The 17228-nt window shown below is 47.2% G+C and overlaps 1 pseudogene; it reads left to right on the forward strand.

Annotated features, from left to right (window-relative positions):
• The first annotated feature begins 2023 nt into the window (after window positions 1–2023).
• The window catches only part of LOC142076284 (scavenger receptor cysteine-rich type 1 protein M130-like), a 40968-nt pseudogene continuing 25763 nt past the window's right edge, over window positions 2024–17228 (forward strand).

Here is a 17228-nt window from a genome sequence, read left to right on the forward strand (position 1 = left end):
CCTACCTTGGAAATCTCCATCTCCTTGTCCCCTTAATCTAGGATTATTCTTCAACCCTGCTGCCAATAGACTAGCTCGCTGTTCCTGTTCTTTTCCTATTTTTTTTTTTTTTATCCTTTTGCTTGAGCTGTCTTTCATCTTTTCTATTAAACACGGATGTAGCAATGCTGACTATTTCATCCAGTCCTTTGCCTGCCATCCTGGCACATACTTAGAAAAGTGTTTCTTAATATCGGGGCTGACTGATCTGCTAAGAAAGATACCATTAGAGTCCCACGGGCCACACGAACGTCACAGAGCTTCGCTTCCCCGACAGCAAGACCAAGACTGACCTCTGGCCCAGACCAGAGAGGGGGGAGGACAAAAACAACCCAAAAGTGCCCCAAGCCCCCCTCCCATCTCCGCCATCGTGGAAGATGGGGCAGCGCACACATGTCAGCAACGCAGGACCAGTGGTGCTGGCCCCATGCCTTCTCCTTGGACACAAAAATCACCTCCCAAAAAAAGACATCGTTGAAATAGGAAACCATGGTGGGGATGCGAAATCAGCATTGAGGACAGGACATCAGCAGCAGGATGGGAAACCACTGAGATGGGAAGTTGCTGTGCTATGAAAAATGAAACCATCGCAAGGCTGGCTGAAGCAGGCTCTGTCATAATGATCGCCATGGGGACGGACCCCCGGAATGCTGATTGCCCCAAACAAACCCCACTCTGACCGACCGCCACGGCAGGTACAGCAGCAGGCTCCCGCTCCTCCTGGTGCTCCTGCCCCCCGGGTAACCCCCCAACCCGCGCTGCCCGCCAATATCTCACCCCATCACCTCTCTTCGCTTCCCCTAACAGAGAGGTTCCCTCTCCGGCTCCCGATGGCGTCAGAGGTGCCCGGCGTGAGCTTCACCACCTCAGCCATGCCGCCACGGGTCACTGCCGGCATGCTGCCCCCTGTCCCGGGGCTGCCGGTGTCCTGTGAGCCTGCCCAGCTCCACATCGTCACCTCCCAGCTGGCCCAGGACACCGCCTTGCAGGGGGTGCCAGGGCCCCAGGGGGCCCCGGGGCAGGTGGTGCAGCTCCCCGGCGTGGTGCCGCTTACCCCCGTGGCTGCTCCCTGTCCCCCTGCCTATGGCTGGGGACAGCAGGTGGTGACGGGGACGCTGGTGCCCCGCCAGCTGATAGCTCAGCATTGGGTGCAGGGCCTCCCTGTGGTCCACACCCTGCCCGGCAGCACCAAGCAGCCGTTGGAGGCCTCTGACAATGACGTGGTGGTCATCGAGGACAACGTCCCTGCTGCCAGCCCCCACTGGCCCGCCCCGGCTCTGCCACCCAGCAGAACCAAGACAAAGCCTAAAGGTGAGGTTTGGGGGATGGCAGAGGCCGCAGGCGGGCATCCCGTGCCCAGGAAAGCTTGCGTTGCCCCGGGGTTGGGCTGGCTTTGATTGTTTTTTCAGCAGGGGTGACGATCCTGGAGGCCCCAGAGAAGCCCCTGGACCTGCCCGACCTGGGGCCAGATGCCTTTGCTGAGGCCTTTCCTGAGCTGGCAGGGGACAACCTGCAGTTTCAGGACGAGCAGTCGTTCACCGTGGACATCACCGACACGCTCACCTGGCTCGACACCATGGACGGCAAGGACACCGTCCCTGATGTCCCCGAAGTTCCCATTAGCCCCTGCTTGATCGCCCTCCTCAACAAGTTCCCCGACCTCTCAGAGTACGTGGTGGAGGGCAGCTGCCCCAAGGAGCCAGCGGCAGCCGCAGGGCTGGGGGACAGCGAGGACACCACCCCTGATGAGCCCAAGAGCTGCACCTTGACCGCCCTCCTCAACGAGCTCTCCAAGTGCGTGGCAGAGGGCAGCTGCCCCAAGGAGCCAGCGTCAGTGGCGGGGCTGGGGGACAGCGAGGACACCATCCCTGATGTCCTCGACATCTCCGACAGTCTCACCAGCACCGCCTTCCCCAACCAGCCCCCCGACTTCTCAGAGCACGGGGCGGAGGGCGAATGCCCCGTGGGCTGAGTGGCAGCAACGATGCTGGGGGACGCCGACCCCTTCTCGGGGGTGGTGACTTCCCCCTTGCTGGACACCAAGGGGAAGCAGGGCGGGGTGGCAGCGGTCCTCCCCACGGGGCTGACGGTGAGTCCCGTGGAGACTTCTGTGGAGAGTCCCGTGGAGAGTCCCTTGAAGGGTCGCCCAGAGAGTCCTCCGGAGAATCCCCTGAAGTGTCCTCTGCTGAGCCCCGTGGCTGCCCCCCAGCGCCATCCGCCCCGCATGGCCCAACTGGCGGAGGAGGCGCTGCGGAGGCAGCCCCGGGTGGTTTTGACCCGCTTGCCGCTGTCGCTGGGCATCGTCTCCCGCCGGGTGGTGCCCAGATCGGGTGAGGCGGGTGGCCAGCAGGCCAAGCGCCCCGCGCCAGCCGGCACCCCCAGGACACAAGAGACCTCCCCGTGGGACAACACGCCACCCAAGAAGAGGAAGAAGATGGTGGTGCGCCGGGTGGTAAAACACTCAAAAACCCTGCGGGCGGGGAAGCCGGATGGGGACGGTGCGGCAGCAGGCAGCAGCAGGCAGCAAGCGGGCAGCAGCAAGCGCAGGGCATCTGACGGCAACAACGTGCCCACCAAGTGAGCCAGAACCCTGAGGGGTTCTTGAGCCAGGGGACAAAGTGCTCCACGCTCCACCTGTTATAGCAGGTGAGGAACAGAAAGGAAAGTTTTAGAAGAAAAATTTATGCTCATAAATATGTTACCCCATAAAGTGTTACTCTAATACACATAATACCAGTTTTACAAAGTGTGTTGCTTTGTTTTCATATGTAATCGGAATCCAGTGAATAAAAAGCATCTGCTTCACTGGGTTCTGTGAAATGTGGTGTTGCCTAACGGTGAAGTTAGAGAAGGAGTATCTTTCATACTTTAAAGAGCATCACTCTTGTTTAACAGTGACAAGATCCTCCTCTAGGTAGGTTGTGTTGCACTTTGACCTTTGTAAAATGAGTATAAAGTTTTGAACTTGGTATATTAGTGACACAGGTGCTTACTGAAGCTTTCGTAAGGGTGGTTTTCCATGTGAAAAGGCAAAAATCCCCCAGTGGTTTACAGAGCAAAGCTAGAGAACACATTTCAGTGTAATATATATGTACGCCGTATTTTTGGTTTATATGCATAACCGTGAATTTCATTTTTTATTAATCAGATGTAGATGCTTAAACTCACCTTCAGAAGATAAAGGAAAAAACTAGACCCGGATATTCTGCCTAAATGGGGTGTTTGGAATTCTTACATGTGGACATAAAGTATTGGTTTTTTATAACTTGGTCTGTGCGGGAGTCCTGACTAAATGTTGAAAAGATCTCGGAAAGAACAAAGTGAACCTTGAGTGAAGATGGCCTACTTGTTCAGATTTTTTCGAGTACTTTAACCTTTTACAGTTCAGAAACTGTTACTTTTCATAATGGAAATCTGGTAATAGAAGCAATGCTAATATAAGCTAAAAGTAAACAGGATTTTGAATATCAGTGGAAAAAAATTATATGGTGGACTCTTTCTAAGATGCTGGGAAGGCAAAATGGGACCTATTTTAAAAGGTGGGGGAGGGGGAATGTGTCCTCTCCCATGCTTGCTATAGAGGCATGTTCTACAAAGGCAGAATTCCCTTCAAAAAGCCTATAATCAAGAATGATGCATTTAAACTTGCCTCCTTTTAATTTGATCTGAATTTCTTGACCTCTCTTTTATAATAAATTCGCAATATTGTGGAAGAACCGCGAACTCCAGACCTCCGGTTCCTTGAGTACTCTTTCCTGCCCTGTAACATTCTGACCCCAAACACCTGGAGAATGCGCTCTTCTACTTATCAGGCAAAATACAAAAAAAAAAAAAACACCCAACAGTGGGACTCTGAACTGGCCTCAATCCAGTGGTTTGTGATCTGGACCAGAAGGAATACTCTGTGTGACTCCGTTCAGCAGGTAGGAACAGCTGCTGTGGGCTTCTAGAGCTGCAGCTGGCGGGATCTCCCCGTTGTTTGTCTGGGCCTCAGCACTGGGTGAGCTCCTTCTCCATCAAAAAGTCCCAGTGAGGCTTTCTTGGCAGGTGGCGGTGCAGTGGTGAGATTTCCCTTTTGAGAAGAGCTCTAGGGGTCGGTTTCAGGATATGACTTCTGTAAAAGCTTCTGTTCTCATCATTGGTAGTCCTTTCTCCTACAGTTTGAAACTGCTCTGAAGTCCAGAGGAAGCTCGCTGTTCCTAGGGGGGAAGAGCAGGAGTGAGTTTCAGCAAAATGATTTCTCAGTTTTCTGAAGAAGCATTCTGTCATCTGGAAATCGAAGTAAAATTTTCATTTCATGGTTGAAATAATATCTTCTGGTAGGTATGTTTTGGTCTAAGAAAGATTCCTGCCCGTAGGAATAATATACTGAAAAATGGAGCATAAATGCTGAAATATTCCTATTTTGTGTGTGATCACTGAGCAAAACCACCCTGACAGGGCTTGAGGAGGTATCAGCATCTTTGGTTTTCAGACCATTGTTCTGATTCGCTCTGCAAAGGTAAGGGCTTTGAATATTTAAAACTGTAGGCAGATTACAGGGGATGCCTGCTGATAGTGCTTTAAAATATTCAGTCCTATCCAGCTTGTGTAAGTACAATAGAAAAAGCACTCTCCTGGAGAGATCTTTGCATTTTAAGCTTACTCAGTCCAAGTGTCTCAGGTAGTTGGTTTTTTTGTTTGGGCCGTATGTAAAAGGTCAGAAGGCTTTCCTCCTCTTCAGAAGACTAACAGGGTGTAAGCCAAGGCAAAGCATGGAGAGCTTCAGGCACACGCTGTTCCTGAAAGGCTTTTCAAGGCTGTCTTCGTAAGCAATTTTGTTTGGGCCTCTCTGCTCTGCAAAAAGGGAATCGAACGAATTCACGTCCCTTTGGTTAATTCAAACTAGATGATTAGCTTAAGAGGGGAGATACCACTTGAGTTTGAGCCAATTCTGCCCTACTTGTGAAAGCAAGCTCAAAAAAACCCCCAAATGTCTGTGATCCAAATTCTAGCACTGCCAGTTCTGTTTCCATTCAAACGTAAAGCCCTGAGCAGCTGAAAAGTGTGGTTGTTGATGGATTAAGCTCCAAGAAACAGGCAGAGGCGGCAGGCTCTCTTCTGTGTTCTGTCAGGCTTGAGCACTGGCAGCACAGGTGACTGGTTTTTAGTTAACAGCTATGAAAGCAATGGCGCAGAGTTCTCGTGCTTTAGCTAAGTGCCTGTTTGGTTGCAGGGCAAGCTAGTCAGACTTTAGAGTCTGGTTTAGGCAGGGGAGACTTTGCTGTGGTTTGTTTTTCTCCAAAGATCTATGGGTTTTGTAGCCTAACGGAAGCAAAAGCAGCTTAAGCAAGGTCAGGAAAGAACCTCGTGCATTAGCAGACTCTCCTTTCGTGACCTTTGAGTCCATTTTGCTGTTGGCATTCAAACTGTTTTAAAAAAAGGAAAAAGATTTTGCTGCTTGTGTTTGATTCTCAAACCCGAAGATTTCTTGAAATATACTGTTAGTGTGTTGAGACGATAAAAGCGCGATGATACATATAAAATTTTGCTTTTATATCTGTAAAGGGATTCTCTGAAGTGCTATGTAATTACATATGAATATACATTCTTGTGAATTGTATGTTGTTTTCAGAATACACAGATGAGAATGCCCTCATTCCTGAGAACTCATCGGTCATTGTTAGAAGAATCCCTGTTGGAGGAGTTAAAGCTACCGGCAAAACCGATGTTATGTAAGTATCCATAAAGCATTGTATTCTTTGTTAGGGGTTTCAGTGTGTCAACTTTTTTTATGGATATTAGTTTACAGAGGCGTTCTTTCTTGTTAAAGCTGCTGTTAATTTTTGTTGTCAGGGAGTAGATTTTAATGTATCTGTCCCAAAGCAGACTTACATTTTTAGGCCTGCTGGGACATGAAGTTTGAACTCCAACCATGGCAACTTTTAAGATTATTCTATTGGGTTTGTTCTTGGGGTTGATTGTTCTGAGACCCAAATTCTAGATCCTGTTTCCTCTATGTGCGGAGATTCTTTATTATATGTGTTTGCTTTTATTGCTTTTATAGTAAAGACAGATACGCATTGTAGCATAAACGCATACTTTGTTCCCGTCTCAGAAGAGTCTGATTCTCAGCGTTTGACTATTTCTTGCAGTTGGGGGGGATATGGCAGGTATTCTTACTCCCCAAATCTGTTTTTTTTGCGTACTAGCTATAGAGGAAAGACCAAGTGTCCTGGTTTCGGCTGGGATAGAGTTAAATTTCTTCCTAGTGCTGTGTTTTGGATTTAGTATGAGAAGAATGTTGATAACACACTGATGTTTTCCGTTGTTGCGAAGTACCCTGCTAGACATTCAGCTTAAAAAAAAAAAACCCAAGCATTGGGAGGGAGCACAGCCAGGACAGCCAGCCCAGCTGGCCAACAGGGTATTCCATACCACGTGACGTCATGCTCAGTATATAAATGGTAGGCGTGATCCAGGAAGTAGCGATCGCTGCTTGGTTATCGGTCAGCGCGGGTGGTGAGCAATTGCATTGTGCATCACTCATTTTATATATATTATTTATTATTGTTATTATTATTTTCTCTTTTCTGCTCTATTAAACTATCTTTATTTCAACCCACGAGTTTGTTTCCTCACTCTCACCCTTCCGATTCTTTCCCCGTCCCACTGTGGGGGGGAGAGTGAACGAGCGGCTGCGTGGTATTTGGCTGCCTGCCAGGTTAAACCACGACAGTTGGCGAACCACGCGAACAAAAAGTTCCATTCGTAAGTGATTCCTATTAGTTTCCTAAAGACAATGTCCATTTCAGGCAAGAGAAAAAGAACAATCTCCTAAAGCGTATGGCCTTTTGTGCGAGTACGATGAAGGAATTGTTAATCCTTTCCAAACTTGAAACTCAGTAAGCAGTTTAGCACATTACCAAATGTTAGTAGTTATCTTTCTAAGTCTGTTTTTACCCTAAGCTGATATCTGTGCTCCAGGTTTTAATTCTGTATTCCTAAGATTTACAGAGGACAGAGAATTAGGTGTATTGATTAAAATTACAGCTATTCAAATGCAATCCTAACTAGAGGATTATTGCTGTCATTTATGTATTCATACAGTCCAGTTCTGTATCAGCTACATTAGCATTGGTTTGAATGGTCCAGCCTTCTTAAAGATAGGCCTCTCCACCACAATTAGTAGATATTATTAGCTTGTGGTTTTGCCATGTCTTTCTAATGTTGGTTCTCAATAAATCAAGTAGACGGATGAGTTACACTGTGTCTCGAACAAACAGCACAGCAGCCTCCCGGTACCCACGAGGCATCTGCAAGCAAAAAACCCTGAATTTATGTGGCTCTGCAGGTAAACTTTGGGTGTATTCCTGCAGTAGTTGTTGCAGTGTTTTCAGGCACCCTCTAGTAATTCTGGACACCGCAGCACTGTGCTTATAAACATGGCCTTGTTTTGGGGGTTAATTTAAACATGTCTGCTTAGTGCTGTCTTGTCAGTACATCCTGCGTTTCTGGTTGGATGGCACCCTCTCCTGGTACTGTAATGCTGCCCTAAAATGAGAGGATAGATGCTGCTAACATCAAAGGTCAGATACATACCTGTATGTATAAGGGGATAAGGAAGGAATGGCACTGCTGTTCTAGCGTTGAAAATTAACCAGGCAGATTAGCTTTCTAGTCTTTCAGCTGTGAACATTGCAGAAACAACTGGTAGAGTGGTGAATGTTTGGGAATGATGAATGTATGCTGTAATGGTGGAGAGGCCTTCAAAAATGCGTTACTCTCCTTTTAGTACGCTCTTGAAGGTAAATGTATGAAGAATCCATGCTGTGGTAATCTAAAGGATGTCCTTGTCCTTCCTCAACTTCAGGAGGTCCGTGGCTGTCATTGCGAGCCTGGTGGTGTTCTAGCAGTGGCAGGGAGCGTGCGCCTTTCTATTTGTACACCAGTTGCACAGCAGCCTTTGAATTGCCTCTGCTCATGGGACACTTTGGATGATGTGTGAATTGTTTGTTAACGATATCAATGGTTGCATGGCTGATTCATGATGAGTAGCGTGCAGATACAGATCAATGAGTATGTGGAATCTCAGCAAGTTTTCAAATTTAATAAATATTTCCTAAAATATCGTAGCATTTTCAAGATTATCTTGAAGCAAATTCTGGCAAAGACCTTTTTTCTTTTGTCACAGGTCTCCTAAATCATATAAAGGCCTAGGACCTGCTTTCAGGTGACATTTCTACCACTGTTTTTAGTCAATATAGCATATGTAACACATTTAGTATTTTGGCACTTTCATGGCTAAGCCAACAGTGCTTGGGCTTCCACAGAGAAACCCTGTTCTAAAGACGATGCTGCTGACATTTTTGTTATTTGTCAGGTGACTGGTTTATTTCACTTAAGTAAACGTGCACTTGGAAGTGTCTAGACTATCACTGTTCTTTCTTAGAAACTAAAGGACTCTATCTGGTACCTATTTGTAATACTAGCGATAGACAGGTTGGCTGAAGTTACCTTCGTATTTTGATGGTTGATTATTTAAGAACACAAAACTGTTGTACAGACTTCATATTTTTGATACATGGCAGAGACAAAATATTTGAGGACTTCCTCTTGCACTGTTGTGTTCTATACCTGTAAGTCTTAGAGTAATTTGTGACAAAGTCGAAATAGGATTTTGGGGGTTTTTTTTAGTTGCACTGAATGTACCAAGAGAGAGCAGGTTATTTATACGAATAAATTTCCACATTCACTAGACTATCAGAACATAATGGTTTGATGTTCAGGTTTTATAATCTGTTTTCACTGCTTTATGTTTTTGGTACAAGTGCTTTATTTGAAGTTCTGATCACCTTTATTTCTTCTTCTAGAAGTCAAACTGAGCCAGGGAGTGGAACACCAAAAGCAGTATGTAAAAACACAATCTCACCCTTTTTTCTGCACACTGCACTTAATTCTAAACAATGTAGCCTTGGATTAATTTTCCAAACATTAACTTAATATGTGTTCCAGTAAAACATAGTATATGTTGTAAATACAATGTATTTGATTCAGCATAGTCAAAACTGAGTAATGCCATCATTTGCACAGTTCCAATGTGGCTATTGGTGTTCGTGCCTAGTAATGCATTGTATTTCATATTGGATACGCCAGACTATTTCCTGAATGACTTTGTGTTCTGCAGGTAATGCACGATCGTTTTTAGATCACGCAGGTTCAAGGTTTGCACAACTGAACATGGTGCCATGTCCTACATCTGCCTGTGTATAGCTAGGAATAAGTATGTTTGTGTAGCTTGTTGTGTGCTTTTTGCTTCTTGCAATAAAAATTGTTTGGAGTGTATTTTTTGCCATTCTGACGTTGTATCACTTAGGTTTTGTTTTTAAATACTTTTTTTTGCCTAATGGTTTTTGAAAATGTTATCAAAAACCACTGAGAAACCATTATTGTTAAACTTGGTACTGTTTCTTACTTTTGACTTGGGGGTTCAAACAAATACCAAAACCAACATATCCCATACGTTCTGAGGACAGTTCCGTGCAGCTGAATGCTTCCTTTTCATGTCCTTAAAGACTTGGGTATTTGTTCCTAAAACTGTGTTAACTGAAGTGATATTGTTTGGGCCCCTCCGAGTGCATAAATGTCTTTAACAGATTGCCGTGAATGTAAATATCGTTGCTACACAGAGTGGTATGCTAAAGTTCTGCATTTGATCTTTCCACTTTATCTGTCGAAGCAGTTTAGTTTAATAGTTTGTTTGCAAATGAGAACACCTAAAACCCAGTGTACAAATTTTGGCACAAGGTTAGAGCCTGGTGCATTTGTGGGTAAAAATCCCTGTCATTTTTCTTAATCTCCGCCTGCAGTACATTTTTGGATCTGGGTGACTTCAGGGCTGGATGCTGCTTTAATTTCCCAAAGGCTAAGCTTTTCTTTAGGATACCGCCACTTTGAATTTACATTTGGAAAAGGGGCAGCATTTTTTTTCAGGTTTGAAAACACTGTCGTTCTGCTGCTAAAATAGAAATAAGTAACACAAGGAAATACTTGGCTGGTAATGGTCTAGATCTTGATTTGCCGCTTGGGTCAAATACTATCTGTAACTACACATTTCAAAATAGTCCTTATAGGATAAAAATTACTATGTGGTATTTTTTATTTAATCTTTAAGTATAACTGCTTTTTCTTCACTAGAATAGCGTGAGGCATTACACTGACCCTGGATCACTGGATCTGATCACTTGATAAGCTGTTAGGATAACTTAATCTAGAAATTCATGAACTCTGGGTCTGTGTTCTGTGAAGAATACAGCCTCTGATTCTCGTGGAATGGTACACAATCAACTTAAAATCAAAAACTTTTCGTAGGTAGGTCTGAAAGCACTAAGTCTAAATCTGGCATCCGTAATTCTATCACTGACTGGTTTGAATTCCTTTTTGGACATGAATGCCTCTCATTGGGAGTTTGAGTTAGTTTAACAGTGACCCTAGCAGTTAATGTAATGCATTTATGTAAACCGCATTTAAAGTATTTGATCTGATTCAGATGGGGTTTTCTTTCTTGACAAGTTATTTTTCTCTTTGTTTGCTAGCATGTGCATAAACACAAATCACGTGTTCATAAATAAAGTTAACATTCCTTTAGTCTCGTGTGTTCCCTGGCATGTCTGTATTACATGTCTAAGTGGCACCTTGCCATAAGCTAACATAGATGTCTCAAAAAAAAATTTAAAAAAAGGAAAAATCCTGGAATGGGAGGGAAGATTTAGTGTTAGTTAGAACTAATTAAAGTAAAGGAAAGACAAAGCAAAAACATTCCTTCTTGTTTGCTCTGACTGTACCTGATTTGGGTTGTGGGTAGCCATAGGGAGGGTGGAAGCTTTGCATCTCTCTTTACACGTCCTCTCTCTCTCTCACTGTAGAAGCACTGCGGCCTCAGGTGCTTCTGGTGTTGGAGACACAATTAGCTTTATTCTTAAAGCTAACTCAAGTCTTGGTCTAAAGTGTGGTGGGGTTTTTTTTGTTTGTTTTTTTTTTAAATACACATATTTCTGTATGTATTTCAAAGCAGAACCTGGATCTTAGTGTGGTAGGAATAAATCACTGCAAAGCTCACCGATTATTGTTGAACAGTAAAGCAGCAAAATTAAAATTAGTTGAGATTTTTTTAAAGAGGATGCACAAAAGGTTATACTTTGAATATTTCTTCATTGTCTTGCTCTTCTGTTAGCTGTCATTCTACACTTCCAAATTTGTGCTGCTGTCCTACTGTTACTACAGCCAAATCAAGAAAGTGGATCCTTTTTGTTTTAGTGTTACTAGTTCAGTAACTGCAAGGGTCTCTGGTTGGTATTTGTCCTTACAGGCTGCAGAAATGCAGAGTCATGCCCGTTGTTTTAGCGCCGTCCAGCACCACTGCGCTCCTTCCTGGCTGAAGCTTTAGTTTAGCCAAGCTATCGGGTTTTAGGAAACCACTGTAATTTAAATGTAGCACTCCAGCAGTGAGACCAGCCTGTTCCTCCTATTTCCTGTCCCCTTTCCCACTTGCTTTGTGTTAGTTTCTGTTTAGTCTTCTGTTTGAAATGGGAGTGAATACATTGACTGTCGATGCTGGGGTTTTGGGTTTGGTTTTTGTTTTTTGGGTTTGGTTTTTTTTTCCCAATTCTTCTGCAGTATTATCTGAGGGCTGTATACAAGTTCCATGGAGATGTTGTTTCTACTTGACTGATTGGAGGAACTGGCAGGAAGAAATTCTACTTCAGTAGAAATTTAAAGGGAAAAAAAAGACACAAGAATGTAGGATCATTGGAAGATGGCCTTTGGGCAAACGTACTAAATAGTACATTAATTATCTATCTGCTGCTTTTGATAATTGTTGTTATGCAATCATTTCCTTTAAGAAATTAGTCTGTTGCCTGCAGGCCATATAATAACTGCTTCCTAAAAAAGACAAGAACTAGTTAATAGTTTATGAACTGTTCTGTTTCAGTTACTGGTCAATACTAGACTGTTTCATGCTAGACTTCAACAGAGAGCTTTCCTAACTTCTTGTTTGCTTCTGAAAAACCACTAAATGACAGTGGTTGTGCCTGCCATGAGGGAACATAGGCTGTTTTTCCACATGTAAAAAGGAGTGGCATATGGAGCGTGAAGCTGCAAAATACTTGATCAGGCTTCCTTTTTATCATAACTAGGTACAAAACATTCTGAAAAGAAGGAAATTTGAAAGAAGGTCTTTTTTTCCAGATCTGGGTGCTCCTCTCCAAAGGCCCATTTTCAAGAACTCTTGAGTTCGTAATACAGTACTGTTGGATGTGCTTTCCTAAACGTATAGAGAAGGCATGATGAACTGGAGTGAGGAATCATCTTTTGCATGTAGATTTTTTTTTTCCCCATAGTCTGCAAAAACTGCTCCCTTGAATTCTTCCACTGCATTAGGTAATAAAGGACAAGAGCTTTTTCCAAGGAAGGGTTTTAATCTCTCTTCTGATCAGTTTAGTGACCTCTTGAGGAGAGCAGTTGCATTTACATTCTATGGTTTTGAGGCATAATAAGCAGTGATTCAAGTGTCTTTCTGATAATGTTTTACTAGGGTCAGCTTAACTGCTGCTTGTGGCATAATATAATTCGATATACTGGAAAAGGAACAAGATACGAGTTACCCTTTTTACTTGTGGAAAAACTGCACGTCAGTATTAGTCCTCAATAAGCACTGCAGCCCATTACTAACCAGTGGCCTGAGGACTTTGTTCCTGCAAGCTCTTCCAGTAGGGAGTTGGGAGGCAGGAGTGTGGTTGCAATGGAGAAAAAAATCACAGGATTGTGCTCTGAACCCATGTTTTCATCATTATTAAAAATTGGTTTGGGTCTGATAGCAAGGAGAATACTATTAAATTCTCACACTGCCCAAACTATTTGGATAGTACGGCCTGTGGCCTAATAAAATACAAGAAATCAGTTTTGTCAGTTTTTGAAGGCTACTCCTTCACGGTAAAGCCCTTTAATTCAATAATTTGAGCAGTTTATTCTTTTTCTAGACAAAGTGGTGGGTTCCTTTTATGGCTGATGTCTTGGACTGGTGTTTTTATTTGGGTTTTGTGGGGTCTGGTGAGGTTGCATTTTTAAACTTACTGACAGGAGGGGCAGAGTTCATCTTTCAGGGCTGATACGGCTGTGCTTTCCTTTGACAGGCAACTACTGTGTTCCTAAAAGCATAACCATGTGCGTTTACAAATGATGAGACGTTAACTGATTAATTTACAAGCCACACTGAAAAGACGTTTCCTGTAGTGATGCTTCCTTCTCAAATAAATATATATTTTAAAATCCTTTTTAGCTGAAAATTGAAAGCTTCCTTACCCCTTCGACTTTTAAGCAGCTGTGAGCATTTGACAAGGGTCCCTATCTGAGATATTCCGGAGGAAAAGGACCTGGGGGTGCTGGTTGACAGCCGGCTGAACATGAGCCGGCAGTGTGCCCAGGTGGCCAAGAAGGCCAACAGCATCCTGGCCTGTATCAGAAATGGTGTGGCCAGCAGGAGCAGGGAGGTGATCGTGCCCCTGTACTGGGCACTGGTGAGGCTGCACCTCAAATCCTGTGTTCAGTTTTGGGCCCCTCACTACAAGAAGGACATGGAGGTGCTGGAGTGTGTCCAGAGGAGGGCAACGAAGCTGGTGAAGGGCCTGGAGCACAAGTCTGATGGGGAGCGGCTGAGGGAACTGGGGTTGTTTAGCCTGGAGAAGAGGAGGCTGAGGGGAGACCTCATCGCGCTCTACAACTACCTGAAGGGAGGTTGTAGCGAGGTGGGTGTTGGTCTCTTCTCCCAAGTGACAGCGATAGGACAAGAGGAAATGGCCTCAAGTGGCGGCAAGGGAGGTTTAGACTGGACATTAGGATAAATTTCTTTACTGAAAGAGTGGTCAGGCCTTGGAACAGGCTGCCCAGGGAAGTGATTGAGTCACCATCCCTGGAAGTATTTAAAAGACGTGTAGATGAGGCCCTTAGGGACATGGTGTAGCGGGTATGGTGGTGTTACGCTGATGGTTGGACTCGATGACCTTAGATGTTTTTTCCAACTTTAATGATTCCATGATTCTATGATATCCACAAAACCCAAAGGCCATGGAACAGAAAGGGACAGGACACTCCAAACGCCGTGGCTTAGACCCAGGACAAGTGCAGGACACCCCCAAACCCCACAGGTCATGGACCAGAAAGGGACAGGACACCCCAAACCCCATGGCTCAGCGCAAGGACACTGGCAGGATATCCCCAAACAGCACAGGCCATGGACCAGAAAGGGCCAGGGTACCCTAAACCCCGAGGCTCAGGGCCAAGACATGTGCAGGACACCTCCGAAATCCCAATGGTCATGGAACAGACAGGGACAGGACACTCCAACACACGTGGGTCGCACCTAGGACAGGGCAGGACACTCCCAAACCGCAGAGGTCATGGACCAGACAAAGAAAGGGCACGCCAAACCCCATGGGTCACAGCCACGACATGGGCTGGACAAGGCCAAAACCCACAGCTCATGGACCAGAGAGGGACAGGGAAATCCAAATCCTGTGGGTTTAGGCCAGGACATGGTCTGGACACCCCCAAACCAAACAGGTCATGGACCAGAGAGGGACCCGGAACCCCCAACCCCGTGGCTCAGGGCTGGGACATGGGCAGGACATCCCCAAATCCTACAGGTCATGGACCAGACAGGGACCCAGAAGCCCAAAGCCCGCGGGCCAGGACAATGGTATGGGCAGGACACCCCCAAACCCTACAGGTCATAGACCAGATAGAGGCGGGCAACCCCAAAACCCGTGCGTAAGGGCCACGATGGGGACAGGACACTTCAACACACCACAGGTCATGAAACAGACGGGGACACGGGACCCCAAACCCCATGGGTCAGAGCCAGGACACGTGCAGGACACCCCCAAACCCCACAGGTCATGGAACAGACAGGGACAGGACACTCCAAAAGATGTGGGTCACAGCTAGGACACTGGCAGGACACTCCCAAACTGCAGAGGTCATGGACCAGACAGAGAAAGGGCACCCCAAACCCCATGAGTCAGAGCCACGACATGAGCTGGACAAGCCCAAAACCCACAGGTCATGGACCAGACAGGGACAGGGCATCCGAAACCCCTTGGCTGAGGGCCAAGATACGTGCAGGACACCCCCAAGCCCCACAGGCCATGGACCAGAAAGGGACAGGGCACCCCAAACCCCGTGGCTCAGCGCCAAGACACGTGCAGGACACCCAAAACCCCACAGGCCATGGTCTAGACAGGCGCAGGACAGCCCAAACAACATGGCTCAGCGCACGGACACTGGCAGGATATCCCCAAACCCCACAGGCCATGGACCAGACAAAGGAAGGGCACCCCAAACCACATGGGTCAGAGCCACGACATGGGCTGGACAACCCCAAAACCCACAGGTCATGGACCAGACAGGGACCCGCAACCCCAGACCCTGTGGCTCAGGGCCAGGACATTGGCAGGACATCCCGAAAACCCAGAGATCATGAACCAGACAGGGACAGGGCACCCCAAAAGATGTGGGTCACAGCAAGGACACTGGCAGGACACCTCCGAAACCCCACAGGTTATGGACAGTCAGAGAAAGGGCACCCGAAAACATGTGGTTCACAGCTCGGGCACTGGCAAGACGTCCCCAAACCCCAAGGTCATGGACAGACATAGAAAGGGCACCCGAAACCCCATGGGTCGGAGCCACGACATGGGCTGGACAAGCCCAAAACCCACAGGTCATGGACCAGAGCGGGACAGGGAACGCCGAACCCAGTGGGTTAGGGCCAGGACATGGGCTGGACACCCCCAAACCAAACAGGTCATGGATCAGACAGGGACCCGGGACCCTCAACCGCGTGGCTCAGGGCTGGGACATAGGCAGGATATCCCCAAACCCCACAGGTCATGAACCAGACAGGGAAAGGGCAACCCAAACCCCGTGACTCAGGCGCAAGACACGTGCAGGACACCCCCAAACCGCAGAGGTCATGGACCAGACAGGGACAGGGCACCCAACACCCCGTGACTCAGGCGCAAGACATGTGCAGGACACCTCCAAACCCCACAGGTCATGGACCAGACAAAGAAAGGGCACCCCAAACCACATGGGTCAGAGCCACGACATGGGATGGACAAGCCCAAACCCCACAGGTCATGGACCAGACAAGGACAGGGAACCCAAAACCCCGTGGCTCAGGGCCAGGACGTGGGTAGAACATCCCCAAACCCCACAGGTCATGGACCAGACAGGGACCCGGAACCCCAAACCCTGTGGCTCAGGGCCAGGACATGGGCAGGACATCCCCAAACCCCACAGGTCATGAACCAGACAGGGACAGGGCACACCAAACCCCGTGACTCAGGCGCAAGACACGTGCAGGACACCCCCAAAACCCACAGGTCATGGACCAGAAAGGGACAGGACACGCAGAACCGCATGAATCAGCACAAGGACACTGGCAGGATATCCCCAAACCCCACAGGCCATGGACCAGACAAAGAAAGGGCACCCCAAACCCCATGGGTCAGAGCCACGACATGGGCTGGACAAGCCCAAACCCCACAGGTCATGGACCAGACAGGGACAGGGCACCCCAAACAACATGGCTCAGCGCAAGGCCAATGGCAGGATATCCCCAAACCCCACAGGCCATGGCACAGAAAGGGACAGGACACGCCAAAAAACGTGAGTTACAGCAAGGGTACTGGCAGGACACCTCCGAAACCCCACAGGACATGGACAGTCAGAGAAAGGGCACCCGAAAACATGTGGTTCACAGCTCGGGCACTGGCAAGACGTCCCCAAACCCCAAGGTCATGGACAGACATAGAAAGGGCACCCTAAACCCCATGGGTCAGAGCCACGACATGGGCTGGACAAGCCCAAAACCCACAGGTCATGGACCAGAGCGGGACAGGTAACGCCGAACCCTGTGGGTTAGGGCCAGGACATGGACTGGACACCCCCAAACCAAACAGGTCATGTACCAGACAGGGACCCAGGACCCTCAACCCCGTGGCTCAGGTCTGGGACATGGGCAGGACATCCCCAAACCCCACAGGTCATGGACCAGACAGGGAGAGGACACACCAAACCCTGTGGGTCAGGACAAGGATATGGGCAGGACTGCCCCAAATCTCACAGGTCATGGACCAGACAGGGACGGG

The sequence above is a fragment of the Calonectris borealis genome, unplaced genomic scaffold (genome assembly GCF_964195595.1).
Source record: "Calonectris borealis unplaced genomic scaffold, bCalBor7.hap1.2 HAP1_SCAFFOLD_40, whole genome shotgun sequence".
Classification (NCBI taxonomy): domain Eukaryota; kingdom Metazoa; phylum Chordata; class Aves; order Procellariiformes; family Procellariidae; genus Calonectris; species Calonectris borealis.